This window comes from Haliotis rubra, unplaced genomic scaffold (genome assembly GCF_003918875.1).
Source record: "Haliotis rubra isolate DU_JTF1 unplaced genomic scaffold, ASM391887v1 Scf337, whole genome shotgun sequence".
NCBI lineage: Eukaryota > Metazoa > Mollusca > Gastropoda > Lepetellida > Haliotidae > Haliotis > Haliotis rubra.
The window spans coordinates 678,457-694,867 of record NW_025767010.1 but is presented as its reverse complement, the minus strand read 5'-3'; positions in this window follow the sequence as shown (position 1 = coordinate 694,867).

Genomic DNA, 16,411 nt, shown 5'->3' with positions numbered 1-16,411 from the left:
GTCACTAGACATGATTTTTCCTGTCGCTAATTGGTGGGTTTGACAGTTTCAGTCAACGAACACCTTTGACTGGGACATAAACTGTTCCTTTGAATGCAAATCTCGTTTCAGCTCGGGTTACGAGTTATGAGTGGGTTCTTAAATACGAACACTCACGCAAAGAGGCCAGCTGCATGAACTGATTCAAGGTCAAACTCAAAAGGAAACTGCAGTAGTATTTCCTGTATCTTCTTCAACAAAGTAATACAAGCAAATACATTTGATGTCTGACTTTGTATAGAATTAAAGAGGGATAAGAAAACGCTCCAACAAATTTACGCCGCCATATAGCTGGAATATTGCTGAGTGTGGCGTCACTCACTTATTATGTCAGTCACTGGATTATTTGGTCCAGAGTGAGTGAGTGAGTTTGGTTTTACGCCGCTTTTAACAATATTCTAGCAATATCACGGCGGGGGACATCAGAAATGGGCTTCACACATTGTACCCATGTGGGGAATATTTGGTCCAGAATCACATCAGCAGTTTTGCTGCTATTTGCGGCTATATGACTTACTGACTGAGTTTGGTTTTACGCCGCTTTTAGCAATATTCCAGCAACACCATGGCGGGGGACACCAGAAATGGGCTTCACACATTGTGCCCATGTGGGGATTCGAACCCGGGCCTTCGGCGTGACGAGCCAACGCTTTAACCATTAGGCTACCCCACCGCCCGCTATATGACTTAAGTCACCGAAACTGACAAGACATGATGACAATATACTACTGAAAAGAACACCCGATTGGTTCATAATCATACAGTCGAACTGGATGTCATGCAGGATTCTTTCATATCATTAGTTAATTTCGTGCCAGAATAACTATAATATTATGAAAGAATGAGGTTTCTTGAACTACGTTTAAAGTATATAGTACATACTTGTCTCAAATTACTGATTCACGATCAATTTTCGAGGCACATAGTATTTATGAGGTTTCAATGTATTTGGTTTATAACATGCCGTGTCAAAGCATGATAAAATGATCGAGTCTACGTGAGTCATCATCTCTTAAAGAGGTCTGTGGGATATTACTGGTCTGTTCGACAAGAAGGCAGCGCGGTTAGGAGGAGGAGTCATTATCAGTGATTATTTCACGCTACTTAGGATAGTGTGTGAGTGAGTGAGTGAGTTGGGTTTAACACTGCTGTTTTAACGGTGTTTTAATCATATAGCGGCCTGTCTCTGGATATAAAGGAAAAAACACTGACGTGAAAGGTATTAAACGGTTACCACTTCCTTGAAACGGGTATGGTGTTGAACTTACAAACATAACCATACTCTGTGAATGTCAGACAGGAAGATTTCTTTACCCCATTCAATCATTCATTGACAAACGGATGCTTTACACATCCAAGTTCCTTTCAAGACATCAAGGACGTGATTCGTCGAGTGAGATGCTTGTTATTTACAAAATCAATCTTTAGTGATGTACAGTAATGGGTAGCTGGACAACTGGTCTACAAGCAGATTTCGTAGCTCGGATCACCAATCACACAAAGTACTCGAGAATCTGTCGATTTCAACATGGGTCTCCTAGGTACCGAAACAGTAGTCTCGCCACTGTCCTACCCTATCGGCTTTTGTATTTGGATGGTTCTTCGTTTCCCCTTTTAAACATTTAAACATTAGCTTCATACTTGGAAAAGCTCTCAGTCATGATACCAACGTACATCGTCCTTCCTGCAACCACAAGTTAGATGTATCAATAGTGAGTGAGTGAGTTTGGTTTCACGCGGCCTTTAGAAATATTCCAGCAATATCACGACAGGGGACACCAGAAATGGGCCTCGCACATTGTACCCATGTAGTGAATCGAACCCGGGACTTCGGCGCGACGAGCGGACGCATTAACCACTAGGCTACCCCATCGCCACCTCTAAATGTATCAATAAGTGTGTGAGTGAGTGAGTATGGATTTACGCCGCTTTTAGCAATATTCCAGCAATATCAAGGCGGGTATCAATAAGTACTGACCCAGATAATATATCAATCTGCTAATGTGCCCGATCTTCAAGAATACATTGAATATTTTTTAATCTCATATATTGAAGCAAAAACACACGACCCAACTCCGAGCCGAGCAGTCCGTCTTTTATCCCCTTCATACCGTGCCCATGACAACAAGTGCCATTTGTTAACGCCTTTTGACAATAAAGGGTCAGGAATCGAACACCCAACCTACATCCTCCCGGCAGACACCCCATCCACAACACCACGGAGGCTGTCTCTAACCCCCAACCTACATCCTCCCGGCAGACACCCCATCCACAACACCACGGAGGCGGTCTCTAACCCCCAACCTACATCCTCCCGGCAGACACCCCATCCACAACACCACGGAGGCGGTCTCTAACCCCCAACCTACATCCTCCCGGCAGACACCCCATCCACAACACCACGGAGGCGGTCTAACCCCCAACCTACATCCTCCCGGCAGACACCCCATCCACAACACCACGGAGGCGGTCTCTAACCCCCAACCTACATCCTACATCCTCCCTCCCGGCAGACACCCCATCCACAACACCACGGAGGCGGTCTCCTAACCCCCAACCTACATCCTCCCCGGCAGACACCCCATCCATAACACCACGGAGGCTGTCTCTAACCCCCAACCTACATCCTCCCGGCAGACACCCCATCCATCCATAACACCACCCCCAACCTACATCCTCCCGGCAGACACCCCATCCATGTCTCTAACCCCCAACCTACATCCTCCCAGCAGACACCCCATCCACAACACCACGGAGGCGGTCTCTAACCCCCAACCTACATCCTCCCAGCAGACACCCCATCCACAACACCACGGAGGCGGTCTCTAACCCCCAACCTACATCCTCCCGGCAGACACCCCATCCACAACACCACGGAGGCGGTCTCTAACCCCAAACTAACGACGCACAAACGAAGACACAGTGAGGATGAATGCCAACGTCGTTATGATGTAGGTACACTGTATTAATACTATTATTTTAACGCGAGTTTCGGACTTCTGAACACGTCACATTGCAAAATAAAAAAGTTGTAATAGTCAACCGAACTCAGTCATTATTCATATCAAAGTTTAATAAATGTCACTTAGAGTCATTATGAATGGAACGTTCCTTAGAGAAATCATTCATTTGCAGCCGTGTGAAATAAGACAAGCACTTTCTTTGAGACATCTTCCTTCCAAGTCGCCGGTCACCAAAGCGACAGCTCGTACCTCCACAACATACCGTTGGCTTTGGTCACAAACTGATGTATAATCTATCAAAGCCCCACATCACTATGTTTTATGATTCTTTAGAATATTAGTTATATTATTTCTACAATGAAGAGATGATAAGGGCAAAAAGATAACAGTTGTCAGTGAGTGAGTGAGTTTAGTTTTACGCCGCTTTTAGCAATATTCCAGCAATATCACGGCGGGGGACACCAGAAATGGACGTAACACATTGTGCCCATGTGGGGTAATCGAACCCGGGTTTTCGGCGTGACGAGCGAACGCCTTAACCACTAGGCTACCCCACCGCCCCTAACAGTTGTCAGACATCTTCATAAATTTTAAAAGATATCAAAATTCAAAGGTGAATTTAGCCTTGCACTATACATTATACATTGTACCATACCAAATAATAGAGGAAACGTAAATACAGCAATAAAATATCATTTGATACCAGGTTAAGGAGAAGTCACGAAGAAACAAATACCATTGATTTTTCAATGTTATGGCCAATATATAATTTCTCTATAATTTGGCATAATGATGTATAGTTCGTCTGTCTAAATTGTTACAATGCACGTTCAGAAAGCGAGCGAATTTCTGGCAAATCAACTGCAATAACAACAGCGTGACGTCATTATACTGGTTTGATCTTTACGATTGTTTTAAAGTTTCTTTCCACATTCGTAAATTATTTTGAGAAAAATTACGTAATAGATATTGCGTTGATGCGGGCAAATCACGTAGATCCGTTTACTGTTCAGGAAGAATGGGATGAAATAATTTCAAGAACATTTCATTGTTTGAACGCACTGATGGATCCTCATCAACACGTATGATGTCATAAAACAATCCCGCTTGAACCCCCCGGTGTATTGTACTACATCCCGCGCAACTGATAACGTTCGTTGGTTTCCGGCGTGTGTCAGTCAACTGAAATCGACAGCGTACACGGAGACACGAGTGTTAGAGCCGGCCTTTGGAGTTGATTCACATTGTGGGAACAGGGTCATACACTATTTCCCCACAGATAGTGTCTGATATATGTCATCCTGATTCACTGTACACAATCACCTGTTATCTAATCACCCCGTGGGCGTGGCGCCTCGTATACGTTTCTACTTCAACCCATGTTACTAGCCAGGTGACGCGGTGTAGCTCGTCTCTTGACTAAACAAAGTCGTAAATTTTTCAGAAATGTAGGGTCTGGTTCGTCTTTGGTTTCCAATTTTTAATAAACTTGACTTCGTTTAAAGACTCGTCACTCCTTTATTGATATTCCGGGGAATATTCTTCTGATATTTGTTTACCACGACCTAGAATTTGCAGTTTCTATGTCAATAATAGCAACATTCGAAAAATATAAGACAGAAATTAAAGGCCGGGTGACTTGTAGTGAATGAGTGAGTGAGTGAGTTAAGTTTTAAGCCGCTTTAAGCAATAAACCAGAAATGGGCTTCATACATTGTACTAATGTGGGGAAACGAACTCGGGTCTTCAGCGTGGCGAGCAAACGCTCTAACCACTAGGCTACCCCACAGCCCCAGCAGAATTGTACCCTGGTGGGAAATCGAACACAGGCCCCCAGCAGAATTGTACCCTGGTGGGAAATCGAACACAGGCCTTCGGCGTGGCGAGCAAACGCTTTAACCACTAGGCTACCCCCCAGCCCCAGCAGAATTGTACTCTGGTGGGAAATCGAACACAGGCCTTCGGCGTGGTGAGCAACGCCTTAACCACTAGGCTACCCCACAGCCCCAGCAGAATTGTACTCTGGTGGGAAATCGAACACAGGCCTTCGGCGTGGTGAGCAACGCTTTAACCACTAGCCTACGCCGCCGCATTACAAAAACTCGAGCACATGTATATTTTCTTCTAACGTGACTATTATCCAAGACTGGACTATTTCCACCCGACAGACATTTCACCAATTCATGATCTATTATTTTGATAGGAATAAGACATTTTTCAATTTGAGGTTTACCACCGTGTCATGTGTCTGAAGTTGATTCTAGCATCAGCTGTTTCCCAGTAATCATTGTTATTTGCGGTAGAAACTATTTCTAATTAATAGATCTGACAAATATCAAATATTCCAACTGTTTATTTGTTGTGTAACTCTGCACTCAACAATATCCCGCTATTTAATGTGTGTCTGCTAATAATCGTTTAAACCAGGCAGTCCAGCAAGTGATGTGAGCTACATCCACGCTATCGGGGTAGAACGGCACGCAAATCACAGAGCTTGATCGCCCGACCAGTTCAGTCTCCTTTTGCGTGTCTTTACCATACGTGTGAAACGCTTCTTCGTGGAACGTATGATACGTGTCTTTATAGCACATGTGAAACCTTTCATTGTGGTACGTGTGAAACCTTTCATTGTGGTACGTGTGAAACCTTTCAATGTGGTACGTATGAAATCTTTGAATGTGGTATGTGTGAAACCCTTGAATGTGGTATGTGTGAAACCTTTGAATGTGGTACGTATGAAACCTTTGAATGTGGTACGTGTGAAACCTTTGAATGTGGTAAGTGTGAAACCTTTCATTGTGGAACGTGTGAAACCTTTGAATGTGGTATGTATGAAACCTTTGAATGTGGTACGTGTGAAACCTTTGAATGTGGTAAGTGTTAAACCTTTGAATGTGGTATGTGTGAAACCTTTGAATGTGCTCTTGTGAAACCTTTCATTGTGGTACGTGTGAAACCTTTCAATGTGGTACGTATGAAATCTTTGAATGTGGTATGTGTGAAACCTTTCATTGTGGGAAACCTTTGAATGTGAAACCTTTCAATGTGGTACGGTGAAACCTTTGAATGTGAAACCTTTGGTGAAACCTGTGGAACGTGTGAAACCTTTCATTGTGGTGCGTGAAACCTTTCATTGTGGAACGTGAAACCTTTCATTGTGGTACGTGTGAAACCTTTCATTGTGGAACGTGTGAAACCTTTCATTGTGGTACGTGTGAAACCTTTCAATGTGGTACGTGTGAAACCTTTCATTGTGGTACGTGTGAAACCTTTCATTGTGGTACTTGTGAAACCTTTCAATGTGGTACGTGTGAAACGTGTCCTTAAAGCATCTATGAAACGTTTCTTTATGGTACACATGATACGTATCTCTGTAATACGTACGCATACCTGTCTCTAGGGTACATATCACACGTTTCTTTCTTTACTGAGAACGTTTCTTTAGGCACTCATGATTATGACCTAGAGATTATTTCTTGAACATGACATACTTCTTTCGGTTGGGTCCATATACCCTTTCTTTGTGGTACTATATGTGGTTTCTCCATAGTACGATACCTAGTGGTATATTTTCTTATGAATCTTTATTTGTTATTGATCTTCTTTTAAGGCCTGTATGATTGTCTTCTACAGTTTTATAAACACAAACATGTTTTACCTTTCCTATGATAAACCTGCTGTGATACACTTATACTACATACATTGTACCTGGAAATATTTTCCTCAATAGGAAAGTTGGTTCATTTTTTAACATACTTCCATAGATACAAACATCGTTTGATGTAGACTTCACTACTGACTTACATTCTCTCTTCCCGTTCATGTACAATACGTAACTTGCCTTACTTAACCAAGATTGCATATTCCTCACAGACTTATTTATCTAGCCTCAAAAAGAACACTTGAAAAGGAGACGGACATTGTTATCAATGCTTTACTCAATTCTAAAGAGCCTCATGAATATTTATCTCTGTTAAACATTCAAAACACTCTAAAATTCCATTTCTATGAGTCAAATTATGAAAATATTTTGCAAAGCCGAAACAAACAAAAGAGATGCCCGAGGCAATGGGCAACATTCCTGGTCCTGTCGATAGGGCTTGCAAGGGCTGTGTCTGTGACAGAGAGCACTTGTTCAGAAGATCCACATCTGACTGCAGCCAGGGTCCTCCCTCTTCCGCCCATACAATCAAGGCAGAATCAGGTGGGCCGGGATGAATGAGTTACTAGCTGGATGTCTTAGTGCAAGCAGGCACCATAACAGGTCCGTCAGTGTGCTCTGTAATACCCTGCTCTCTAAGTGTAGATGCATTCTATGGACCAATGTCACAGCAATGACACCCCACTAATCTAGGGTACTGTTCCTGGTCCTACCATGTCATCCAAACTGTTATCCAACAAAGATGCTGTCCTCCATCTTACCCAAAGGTACCGGTATTAGGGATGTCACAATACATAAGTTTCATGAATCGATATGTATCACGATACCCATGTCATAATTCGATACGTATCAGATACTTATTTTTGGGGCATTATTGCATAAATTTAGTTACATTTCGAACATTAATATTCATATTTTATAATTGTCCATGAAAAGATCATCATTTTTTATTCTCGGAGATCAAAAAGTTCTAATTTCCCATCTTTGTGCATGAAAAATAATCATTATAACTCTCATAACATCAAAAAACATGACACAATTGCAAAATGTAAATGATACATAAACATTTAAACAAGATGCAAGATGATTGTCAACATTAATGGTCTACAATGATTTATCGACCTTCTTGAAAACTGTCAAAATCAGGAATGACACCCCATGCACGTGTTACGGGGCTACTGCGTTGTACATGTGCATCCCATGTGTTGTGTTTAGGGGTGGTGATAAAGAGAAATGGTGGTGTGTTCATAACATGTCTGTCTTTGAAAAGTTTGTTAATGCTTATACTTCCTATCCAAATTCAAACTTCAGATTCCCCTACTTTTTTTTAAGAGTATATATCAGTACTCTGGACCTCACAAGCATCGATACTCTAGGCATGTAGGATATACACAGTATTTACATCCCTATTCAGAACTGGTCTGTTACTTTCAACAAAGAGGATAGTCAAGTCACAGCATATATTCATCATGCCAAAGACGAATATTCAATTTCCCACACCATTACACTGTTTAAACTGTTTCCTGTTCAAGTGCATGCAACTCTATCCAGTCACTAATGCAACATATGTTATATTTGGGATTACACTTTCTTAGTAAAGTACAAATACTAGAACTTTTTTTTTACTTTGTGTGCTGGCGATTTGGTGCCTGACTCTGAGGGTGTGGGTTCAATCCGGATGGGACTAACACACACCCCAAACACCCACCCCACCCCCAAAAGTACTAAGAACTGAGAAAGAGTAAGAGTGCTGCATCTGACCACTTTCTAAATGGCATTGTGTAATCACAGTCACTAATAATCACAATGAAACCATTACTAAACATTCAGTTCTTGTCAGGTAATATAATTCTCAAACAATTATTTTACTTCACCCTTTAGTATAATTTCAAAATATTTCTTAACTTTTAAGACAATTAATTTCAAATATGCCATTTTTTGATCAAGATACAGGTACATTTTCTGTTAGATTTATATACTCCCCACCCCCATCCTGTTCATTTTCAAAAGTATAGTTGAAAAATTGTTCCCCACCTTCAACACATTTGCTTGCAAGAGGCTGATTCAGCCTCATTCGCGTAGGTTTAATGTTGAAATGACATAAATAACAGCACAAAATGAGCTGATCAGCATTCAAGTCTTTAGTGTAGACATTCTCAGGAGACTATTTTGCCCACTGTGTGTCTAATTAAACAACAATGTGGCCAGTTTTTCCGTGGGAACCAGTGCTGGCGAACCTGAGCAGAATGTTTGAGTGTGATTTCTTGGCTGAAGGGCCTGTGTCTCCCAACACTGACGCCAAGGTATACAGATAGATACTGCTAGATGAAACACAACCATCATCATGCAGTACCACCATAGTCGTAAAAATGACAGCAGTCGTCTCTGTACCGTCTAATCGGATGAAGGATGACATATGCCTACCACTTGACAAACGCATCACTTACAGTTGTGGGTGCTTGCTGTTGACCACATCCTGATTTTATCACACATCTTTAATTAACGTGGGGCGGTGGGGTAGCCTAGTGGTCAAAGCATTGGCTCGTCACGCCGAAGAACCGGGTTCGAATCCCCACATTGGTACAATGTGTGAAGCCCATTTCTGGTGTCCCCCGCCGTGATGTTGCTGGAATATTGCTAAAAGCGGAGTAAAACCAAACTCAGTCAGTCAGTCAGTTTAATTAACGTAATCAACAGTTTTGAGAACAAAGTTGGGCTTAATTCTACACATCAGTTACATCAATGTGTGTCAGTTAATGACAAAAGTGATGCAGATATGATGTTTAACAATTTGGTTGATAAACCAATAATCATTAAACAGTAGAATCATTAATGGTTTGTCTAACACAAAACTTCTTTTAAAAAACTAAAAAAAATTGTTAGTTACTAGTTTATGAAATTTTGTTCTGTATTTACAAAATTGGTGCTCAAAGTCGTCTTCAAATAAACATATTTCACTCTTGTCAAACTTTCAGAATTTTCTGGATTTATGCCGCTAGACACATAAACTGTCGCCATTTTTCTGACTAAACCAATGTGTCGCCAGACGTGTCATATTGAAAGGACCATAACTTTTATTGGTCTACATTGCTTTACATCTTGTGGTAAACGCGATGACACCTCACAATGACACCTCTTTTCAACACAAAATAATTTGAGTGGTATTAGAAGTTACCTTTACTGAACCATTAGCGATAGGGGTGTTAAAAGAATATCAGAAATGTAATTTAAATCATATTTTCATCTTGCTATTTTGTATGTAAATCTGTGATGCAGACTGTGCCACAGAAAAATATTGAGCATAACTTTGGTTTTATCCTGCTTCAGATTTTGGTCACCATTATGTGGGGAAAAACAGTTAGTGCCATGAGTCTTGGTTTCAAACCACAATAAGTGAATCCTGGTGTGGTCAGGGGAAGCAACTCTGTATAGAGATTTGCAGCACCTTCAGACAGGGAAGTGCCACCATAGCCTGCTAAGCTCCTTTGACAAAAATGTAATTATTGATCATATATCCCTTGTCCCGTTCAAGTAAAACTATACTGTACATATTCATAATGTTCTGTTTAATTTATATCTATTGTTCTTTTTCATATGACTGCTCTAAGAATTGATGCAACATCACCTGTATTACAATTAACAGTTGATTATGAAAATAACTGTAATAAGGATTTTACATCCATCTTACACTACCAAAATAATCTGTCACGTATGTGAGTGACATTATTTTGAGAATTACAGCATTCTATCCTATTTACTATGGAGTCAGTTGTCCTACATTATTCTACAAGTCCTCAATGTCTACCACTGAGAATATTATCATCACATCTATGGCCCCCAAAATATGTGTTTCCGTTTCCTAAGCATATATATGTTTAAAACAGCATCTTAGCTGAGACAAAATGACCTGGGGTTATAAAGAAAAACGAAAATGCAGTGTACACCCTGGTATTTACATCATCTTAACATGTGTTACATTGTTCCACTACGAAAACTGAATTGGAAATTATTAATGAGGTAACTTTCCTGACACTGACAAATTCTTTTCAAAGAAAAAAATGAACCTTCATTGATTGAAAGGGAAAGTTAGAAATAATATGCGAGGTGGATTTCAACAGCAATATGTTGGACAAATTAAGCAATGAATGGCAATTTGAATCGATTACCAAATGAAATGGGAGAGGGGTTGTGCTGGAGGACATCTGTATGCAAGGCAGCCAGGCAGGATTACTGTTTGGTGTGAGAGGGGCTATGAGACACATACACAATGAAGCTGCTGCAGCAGCTCCGAGACAACATCTGACAACATCGTGTATGAATGCAATAAATCGTGGCTGCTACCTGTCCTGCATACAGATACAGGGGGAGGGGTTACAGGGGAGGGGTGACTGATGTGTCGCTGAGTCTGGAGAACATAGGGTGGTGGAGTTTGTTGATAGGGAGGAAGGGAGGCTGGGTGATCACAGTGGTAGAATTGTGTTGATAGGGTGGGTGGTTACAGTGGAGTTTGTTGATAGGGTGGGTGGTTACAGTGGTGGTGTTTGTTGATAGGGTGGGTGGTTACAGTGGAGTTTGTTGATAGGGTGGGTGTACAGTGGAGTTTGTTGATAGGGTGGGTGGTTACAGTGGTGGAGTTTGTTGATAGGGTGGGTGGTTACAGTGGAGTTTGTTGATAGGGTGGGTGGTTACAGTGGTGGAGTTTGTTGATAGGGTGGGTGGGAGTTACAGTGGTGGAGTTTGTTGATAGGGTGGAGTGGCTGGGTGGTACAGTGGTGGAGTTTGTTGATAGGGTGGGTGGTTACAGTGGTGGAGTTTGTTGATAGGGTGGGTGGTTACAGTGGTGGAGTTTGTTGATAGGGTGGGTGGTTACAGTGGTGGAGTTTGTTGATAGGGTGGGTGGTTACAGTGGTGGAGTTTGTTGATAGGGTGGGTGGTTACAGTGGTGGAGTTTGTTGATAGGGTGGGTGGTTACAGTGGTGGAGTTTGTTGATAGGGTGGGTGGTTACAGTGGTGGAGTTTGTTGATAGGGTGGGTGGTTACAGTGGTGGAGTTTGTTGATAGGGTGGGTGGTTACAGTGGTGGAGTTTGTTGATAGGGTGGGTGGTTACAGTGGTGGAGTTTGTTGATAGGGTGGGTGGTTACAGTGGTGGAGTTTGTTGATAGGGTGGGTGGTTACAGTGGTGGAGTTTGTTGATAGGGTGGGTGGTTACAGTGGTGGAGTTTGTTGATAGGGATGGGTGGGTTTTGTTGATAGTGGTGGAGTTTGTTGATAGGGTGGGTGGTTACAGTGGTGGGAGTTTGCTGACAGGGTGGGTGGTTACAGTGGTGGAGTTTGTTGATAGGGTGGGTGGTTACAGTGGTGGAGTTTGTTGATAGGGTGGGTGGTTACAGTGGTGGAGTTTGTTGATAGGGTGGGTGGTTACAGTGGTGGAGTTTGTTGATAGGGTGGGTGGGAGTTACAGTGGTGGAGTTTGTTGATAGGGTGGGTGGTTACAGTGGTGGAGTTTGTTGATAGGGTGGGTGGTTACAGTGGTGGAGTTTGTTGATAGGGTGGGTGGTTACAGTGGTGGAGTTTGCTGATAGGGTGGGTGGTTACAGGGTGGAGTTTGTTGATAGGGTGTGGTGGAGTTTGTTGATAGGGTGGGTGGTTACAGTGGTGGGAGTTTGTTGATAGGGTGGGTGGTTACAGTGGTGGAGTTTGTTGATAGGGTGGGTGGTTACAGTGGTGGAGTTTGTTGATAGGGTGGGTGGTTACAGTGGTGGAGTTTGTTGATAGGGTGGGTGGTTACAGTGGAGTTTGTTGATAGGGTGGGTGGTTACAGTGGAGTTTGTTGATAGGGTGGGTGGTTACAGTGGAGTTTGTTGATAGGCAGGCTTTAGCAAGGACGGGTCAGAATTTGGGGGGTTATGTATACAGAATGTAGTAGTGGAGAGATGGTGCAGGTTAAGAGGTTGAAGGCTGGGCTGGTTGAATGAGAAGAGTTGGATTAGAAGGGTGGATTACAAAATCAGTAGGTTGAGAAACTAGGGGGTTTTGGTTAAGAGATTGTGGGATAGGGTTAAGAGACTGGTGAGGTTTTGCTTTAAGAGATTGTGGGGATAGGGTTGAGAGACTGGTGGGGTTTTGCTTCAAGAGATTGTGGGGATAGAGTTGAGAGACTGGTGGGGTTTTGCTTTAAGAGATTTTGGGATAGGGTTGAGAGACTGGTGGGGTTTTGCTTCAAGAGATTGTGGGGATAGGGTTGAGAGACTGGTGGGGTTTTGCTTTAAGAGATAGTGGGGATAGGGTTGAAAGAGTGTGGGTTCACTATTATCCCATGTGTTAAACTACATGTGCATGATTTATGTCTGGAGCCATAAAATAACTTTATACGTGGAATTCATGAAAATTTCCAACCCACCACTAATACACTTCTGAACCCTAATACATCTTTTTCAACTCCCTTGTCATTTATTACTTCTGGACAGAAATAGAAAGGGCAGTTAGGTCTCACTTCCTTTAGCAAAAATGGCAACAATGAATGCACATGACACAGGATGCTGTGTGCTGCTGGTCACGTGTGCAGTAAACATAGCAATTAGGCCTTTCATGCTTGTTCAGTTTAGACATCACTCTTACAACTTTCATGAGAGAGTGAGTCGAGTTTTAAACCGTTTTTAGCAATATTCCTGCACTATCACAACGGGGAAAACCAGAAATGGGCTTCACCCATTGTACCCATGTGGGAATTGAACCCGGGTCTTCGGCATGACAAGCGAACATTTTAACCACTAGGCTACCCCACCGCCCCCAACTTTCATGAATTGCTGCAAAAACAACATTACATACCATAGACTGACTGACTGACTGAGTTTGGTTTTACGCTGCTTTTAGCAACATTCCAGCAACATCACGGCGGGGGACACCAGAAATGGGCTTCACACATTGTACCCATGTGGGGATTCGAACCCGGGTCTTCGTCGTGATACGAACATACCATAGACAACTATGTTCTTCCTCCAAATTGCAATAATAGTTGTTAAGTGAATGTAGGTGAATCAGAGTCATGAACCTCCCAGACAGTACCATGGGCTGTACAGCAGAGGGGTAGAAGGGTAGCCAACTGGTTAAAGTGTTTCCTGGTCATGCCAAATGCCCTGGTTTGCTTACCCACATGGGTGCAATGTATGGAGCCTATTTCTTGTGTCCCTTGCCATGATATTACAGGAATATTGAATAAAAGACACGTAAAACCTAACTCACTCATTGTAAAGTTTGTACAAGCATAGGCCCAAACAAAAATTAAAGTCTTGTATTTTTTCTCCTTAAGCACAAAATCAATTTACAATATTATAAAGAAAAAAGCCCAAATGAATCCCCTGAAGTTTTGTGGTCAAGATGAAGACACCTGATGTACTCAGTGCCCACTCTGACTAATTACTGACTGGTAATCTATCAAACATCCACTTGATAAGCACTATCATATTCATAATGGCTTTCTGTTATAACCTGCTTGTACTGATTAATAATTGTCATCGTCAGGTGATGGGAGGTTTCGGAGATAAGTTTGGATGTGTGTTAGGCCAAAATAAGTTACATTTCTGATTTTCACCCTCATCAACACCAACCCCCAACCATCATATTATTAACTTATGATGCCAAAAATCTGCAACATGTGTTTGCTTCCTTCTTTACACTTCTTCATGAAATACACCTCACATACATAGTCCTACCAAATATTAATGTTTCATGTGATTCAAATTTCAATTAACAATTAATGTACAGATGTCGAGAACATTTCACAGAAAATGTTATATAGAACATAAAATGCCTCCTAAACCAATCTTATTAAAAGGATGGATGAAAATCCGTGGCCTTTTGGAAAATTATTCAAATTCTAATTTCTTAGAATTATTGTTTCATTTTTTATGGAGAACATATCAATATTTGCCCTTTTCAGTGATGTATGTTTATAACTTATAGATTGTAGAAAGATTAAAACAGCATCAGTGAACAAGTTAATAGTTATCCTTGGATGCCAAACACACATTAATGGATGACCAAAATGACCCAATAACAGGTGGTCATCGTAACCACTGAGCAAGATGTGTTCATTTTGGGAGTGGATGGTGTACACTGGACATTAGACTAATGCTTTATCTCTGAATATATATAATCTTTGATAGAAACCAGTAATTTTTATTAAATTGAAAGCGAGCCAGTGAGATGGGAGATTCAGACCTGAGGAAATCTAGACTTGCTTCATTTAGGACTTTAGCTTAGGACAGGGATGCAGGGAAAATAATGTAGTTCAGGGACTGTGAGACAGACTAACTGGGCATATTCAGCTATTATCATATTAAACAGGATGTCATTGTCATAGATATGTTCGAACTTCATCCGACCAAACATATTAGGTTTTCGTCAACAAATTAGTGTCATGTGCACAATCCATCAAAGAATTAAAAACAGTTGAAGAAGATCATTGTAAACCTATCCAAGTACTCAGACACCCTAGTCTCTCTTTCTTGTTATAATACAATCAAATATGACATACATTAAGAAATAATCTTGATTCAACATTGCTCCAAAATATGACACAGGACATTCTACAAAAATCTACAAATTAAAAATAATCTATAATTGATACTTCTGTGTAATTGTTTAAACAAATTAGGTCTCTATCATGTCCGTTCCACTATAGTAATGATTGGAGGCTGGAGAAAATCAATACAACAGTAATAATATATTTTAGAATGATAAGAATTTGTTAAACTTTAAAGGCGCTTCACAATAGTGAAAATCAAAAATAATGACAGAAAGGTCTTAACACCAAAACCATTAATTTTCATTACATACTTGAAATCATCTGTTTCAAACTCAAAACAAATAATACTTCACTTTTCTCTTTATAGTTTAACGGTAAATTTGAGATTTAACATAAATGTATCTGTCTGTAATCATTTTCTTATCATGGTATCTTTCATACAAGCATCTGGAAGAGCATTGGTGATGGGTGTGCCCATCCAATGACATGGAACACAAGGTTAACAGAGTTGTCTCCCTTTTAGCAAACAGTATCAGTCTTGGCGTGTGCACATGGCAATCAACCATCAACTGGACATTAACATGTTGTACAAATATCATTTCCAGCTCAAAATGTAGAAGATGCATCTACTGCATTTGTACTCATTATTGCAAGATTGATTTTCATACACATTAAGAACATGGAACCATAATCTTGGCTTATCTATCTATCATTGTAGCCTAACTATCAATGGATTGCAATTGTTGAGTCTTCCGATAGCAATTAATCGATGGTAGAACTGACTATCAATTGTTTAGTAATTGATTTCCATTGATAAATGTGCAGCACAAAATACAGGAAGTACCAGATTCGTTCTCTTTGATTTAGAGTTATCCACCCATTACCTCTTAAACAAACTTGATCTGGGTTTCAAGTTTCTTGTCAGTTATTAAAAGAGACTGAAAATACTTCAGCTTGTTTTTATTTCATATAAACTATACATTCATTGCAAAAGTATTGCAACAGTTGGTCGCAATGGTATGTTGCAAAAGACTATCGCTATCGCAATAGTTGTTTACCCCTGAATAGTCACCCCTACTTACAACAGTTGAAGTGGTAAGATCTCATTAAGTGTTTAAGTTGTTGTCATAACTATACAAACATATCAAGGTAGCCTTGAAGTGACCAGATAAATCAAAGATAGATAGCATGAGCATGATACCGCTATGCTGCCACTGCCA